General features: G+C 38.1%; 1 pseudogene; it reads left to right on the top strand.

The window, feature by feature from the left end:
* Positions 1-925: 925 nt before the first annotated feature.
* LOC119621069 (arf-GAP with GTPase, ANK repeat and PH domain-containing protein 1 pseudogene) lies at positions 926-2,736 on the top strand (annotated as a pseudogene).
* The last annotated feature ends 2,419 nt before the right edge of the window (positions 2,737-5,155 follow it).

The following is a 5,155-nucleotide window of genomic DNA, read 5'->3' as shown; positions in this document are numbered from 1 at the left end:
TAATGTTTGCCTAGTAAGTACGTATTTTCTATATAATTAAAATATATTATAGAATATTATATCATATTAATTTCTATATTATAATTTGAGCAATTATGAAATAAACCTGAACATTAAATTAATATAGGAGTTTTAAAGTAAGGGTAAAGTAAAAACTGTATTAAATATTTGTGCATGCCCAGAGGCACAGGCATATATACATGTAAGACAATATTCATTCGAAAATGTCAAACAGGGACCTAGAAGAATGTTGTCACCAAGATGGCAAAGTACCAGCCCTCAACACCACCACATAAGAACAAATATAGACTGCTATCCAAATATCAAAATAGTCCAGAGAGGGCTCAAGGATCCATTAAAATCTGCAGTAACACAGTAGAGTTAAAAACTGGAGAATATCTACATAGAAAGGATTGCAGGTGAGATTCACATACCTTAGACATCAGGAGAAAGCTAGGAGCAAAGAAGAAAGGCAAAAGCTATTGGTATCAGTCATACAGTAGGAATCATTGTGGTCCTCAGTGGCCTGCTCCACAAAGGATACTGGCATCTTTTGCCATGAAGGTAACCAACAGTCATTTCTACCAGAAAACCCCAGAGATAGAGATATGGCTGCGTAAGTCCTCGCCTACTCAAGGGCTTGCCACCGTTGAGCTGCTTTGAAAAATAAACCTCTCCCAAACCCATGAGTCCTCCAGCCTTGGAGCCATGGCTACAATGAGAGTGCCCACACTATCAAACTAGGCTCTGTGTCTGTGGTGAACCAACCTATCTCTCAGACACCAGGGCCATTGTCATAGCACGCTAGTTTGCACTATATGTTCCAGAGAGAAGTTCTTGCTGCATGTGCCAAACTCCAGGCACCAACTCAGTTGCCACTAAAACTAGTTCCTGCCTGGACACCAGACCCTTTCTAATACTGTTCATGCCTGAGTTCCTGTTCTTGGCTCCCTCATTACTTCACAAACATCCATGTTTTGCATACTGCTACCAATGCAGTAGGAGGGATGCCTGTGTCCTAGACGTCAGTGCCAATACAGACCTGGCTCTCCAGTGTTATACTCTTCCATGCATGCCTATACTTCAGGCCTCAGCTGTGTGGCTACTCAATGGACACCACTCATCAAAGACACCAGGTGCTACTGCCACCAGGAGTGAACCTGTAAGTGAGACCCAATGCCAAGAGGGGCCACATCAGTCACAACTTTCCCAGTGGGAGAATAATTGATTGGGAGGATGTTAGAAGCCACTGCCACTAAAGACCCCAACAACCCTTGCTGCTGCTGAAGACTTCCACAGCATTGGTGCCTGAAGATCCCTGCAATCTTCATCAACACCAACCTCAACTGATAGAGCTACACACAGACTACACCTGTGTCCACACAGGTGCCAGAGCACCACAACATATCTAGCAAGTGCCATTGCATCCATCCACGCCAAAGGGGAAGGTCTTTCCTTGTAAAAAGTAGCCTGTAAAATGCCGGACATCAAAATAAGGCAACAAAAATCCACGAAGAAAACACACACACACACACACACACACACACACAAAGAAACATAATACCACCAAAACAACACAATAATTCCCAGTATCTGACTCCAAAGAAATGACACTATATAAATTGCCTGACAAATGTTTAAATAATTGTTTTTAAAAACACAACAAACGTTTTTAAAAACACAACAAACATTTTTAAAAATGCCGATAGATGATTCAACAAAATTACAAAAACAAAAAGTTCTAAGATTAGAAATTAACAAGATTATATATATATATATATTATATATTATCTTATACATACAGATGGATGGATAGAGAGATTAAATAGATAGATATTTCCTGAATTTCTGGAACAAACAAATTCTGGGGAAAAAAAAAAAAAAACAGAATGAAGTGAAAATGTAAAATAGAGTGTTAAAGGTAGAAACCTGTTTCCAGTTTGTTAAAGAATATAAACTGGTGCTTCCTATCACACTAGTACCTGATGGGCACATATGTCCAGGTGGAGTCTCCTGAAGGTGGCAATTTTAAGAAAGAGATTGATGTTGACTTCTAGGGCTATCTGCTGCTCATTAGAGATGAAGAGGGGCTCCTAGAAGGCATAGTTTGCATGCATGCAGGTGGATGTTGTTATGTTTTTCCGCACCTTGGAGAATGAGGTAAGTTTGCAGACTGTTTACCACTACTACAGTTGAATGGCCAGCTATCGGAACACAAGGGAGATTCTTCTAGTTCTGATGGGAACCCAGGATGCCATAAGTTCCACTAACCCAAAGGTCATTGATGACATCAGGGTGAGGAAGCCCTCTAATGACCTAAAGTGGTACATGTACTATGAGATGTGTGCTACACACGGGCTAAAAGTGGAGAGGGTCTTCCAGGACATTGACCAGAATATTGTTGCCACAAGGAGCTATTTCTTCTCTGTCCCATCAACTTTGGCTTGATGTTCCTTCCACTGCCAACAATCCTATGCCTAATCATAAGCAGTCCAAGTGTCGGTCCAACCTTTTCACCTCTTGAATACGGAGTGACCCAGAAAGAGAGAAAAAAAGGCCTGGGGAGTCACGTGGACAGCATGGGGAGCAGCAGAGCCATCCCAGTTAAACAGGACTTGCCCTTCTTTGTCTTTGCACTGACAGCCAGCACTTACCTCAAGCCTGCTATAGCCTGTGCCCATTATCCTCCCACTGGCCAGGGCTGAGGGGTGGTCAGACCAGCCTGCATTGTGCTGAAAGCATACAATCATCCCAGCTTTCCAGGCCTTAATCAATAGGCAGTGGGAGTGAACTCCAGATTGGCTGATTGCTAGCAGATTGCCACTGTTTGTCCTGACTTCAGTGCATCTCTGATAGACCTCTGACACCTTCCAACAAAGAGTTCATGGGAGGAAGAACTGCAGAAATGGAGAGATCCTCAAGAAAGCTGGGAAACTCACAAAACACCCCTTAATTTCTACAGCAGGCAATTCACTGCACAAAGGAAAGAAATCAATGAGAGTTTATACTTTTTCTTTGAGGAGCCTTTCTTTAAAAAAAAAAAAAAAAATCATTTACTGGAGCTTTGCATATTTTGGGTACAAGCAATGGTAGAAACATAAGACATTAAAAAGCAAAAGAAAGAATCTCTGAACTAAATGACAGTTTCTTGAAATATACACAGTCAGAGGAAGAAAAATAAAAAGGAATAAAGAAAGCTCATGGAATCTGTGGGACAGCATCGAAAGAACAAATATTCAACTTACAGGAATTCTAAAAGAAGAAAAGAACAAAAGTGCATAAAGCTTATTTTAAAAAATCATAGCAGAAAACTTTCCAAATCTGGGGAAGGGTATAAAAATCCAGTTACCACAAGACAAAAGTTTCCAAACAGTTTCAATTCAAAGACTACACCAAGGCATATTGTCAAAAACCAAAGACAAAGAGAGGATCCTGAAAGGCGTAAGAGAAAATATGCAAATCACATATAAAAGAGTTGTAATAATGCTAACAGCAGATTCCTCAGAAGAAATTTTGCATGCCAAGAGAGAGTGGAATAATATATTCAAGGTGCTGCACTTAAACTGTAAATCAAGAATATTTCAACCAGGAAAACTATTCTTCAGAAATAAGGAGAGATAAAGATGTCCCCAGACAAACAAAATCAGAGGGAATTTATCAACAGACCTGTCTTTTCAGAAACACTAAAGGGTCTGGCATGGTGGCTCACGCCTATAATCCCAGCACTTTGGGAGGTCAAGGCACACAGATAATTTGAAGTCAGTCGTTCAAGACCAGTCTGGTCAAATTAGCAAAACCCTGTCTCTACTAAAAATGCAAAAATTAGCCAGGTGTGGTGGCACACGCCTGTAATTCCAGCTACTCAGGAGGCTGAGGCATGATAATGGCTTGAACCTTGGAGGCAGAGTTTGCAGTAAGCCAAGATTGTGACATTGCACTCCAACCTGGGTGACAGAGCAAGAGCCTGTCAAAAAAAAAAAAAAAAGAAAGAAAGAAAAGAAAAACTAAATGGAGTTATTTAGTTATTTCAGCTGAAAGAAAAGCATGGTAATTAGTAAAATGAAAACATATAGGCAGTGCATAAACCATTTCTGTCTGAAGTATGAAGGTTAAGAGATAAAACGATTAAAAAATAACTGCAATGATTCATTAAGAGTTGTACAATTTAAAATAGAATTTGTGACATAAATCATAAAATGTGGGGTGATGGAGTAAAAATGTACAGTTTTTTAAAATGTAATCAAAGTTCATTTATTATCAGCTTAACTTGTTGTAACTATAAGATGTTTTATGTAATTCTTATAGTAACAAAAGGCAAAAACATAGAGTAGATATATAAAATAGAACAAGTAAGAAATCAAAGCATACCACTATAGAAAATCACCTAAATACAAAGGAAGATAGGATGCTAGGATGGGAGGAAGAAAGGAATAAAGAATCTACAAAACAACTGAAAAAGAATGAACAAAATGACAGTAGTAAGTCCGTAGCTATCAGTGATTACCTTGAATGTAAATGGATTAAATTCTCCAATAAAAATATATGGAGTAGAAGAATGGACATTAGAAAAAAAGAACTCAATCCATATGCTGGCTACGAAAGACTCATATCATCTTTAAGAACAAACACAGATTGAATATGAAAAGTTGTAAAAGAATAGTCTGTACAACTAGAAACCAAAAGATGCAGGGGTAGTTATGTTTATATCAGACAAAATAGACTTTAAGTAAAAAACTTTAAAAATAGAAAAGGTTATTATATATTGGCAAAGGAATCAATTCATCCAGAAGATATAAAATTATAAATATATATGTACTTAACACCAAAGCACTTAACTGTATAAAGCAAGTATTAACAGATTGGGGCAATACAGTAATACTAGGAGACTTCAAAACATGATTGTTAACAATAGACAGATCATTCATACAGAAAATCAGTAAAGAAATATTGGATTTGAACTACATTTTAGATCAAATGGACCTAACAGACATATAAAGAACATTCCATCCAACAACTAGAGTATACATTCTTCTCAAGTGCACAAGGAACATTTTCCAGGACAGATCATATGTCATGCCACCAAATAAGTCTTAACAAATTTGAAAAGACTGAAATTATATCAAGTCTCCTTCTTAACCAAATCGTATTTAACTAC

Source organism: Chlorocebus sabaeus, chromosome 7, assembly GCF_047675955.1.
Source record: "Chlorocebus sabaeus isolate Y175 chromosome 7, mChlSab1.0.hap1, whole genome shotgun sequence".
Taxonomy (NCBI): domain Eukaryota; kingdom Metazoa; phylum Chordata; class Mammalia; order Primates; family Cercopithecidae; genus Chlorocebus; species Chlorocebus sabaeus.
The sequence above is the reverse complement of the archived record's forward strand: the minus strand, read 5'-3'. Positions and strand labels throughout refer to the sequence as shown.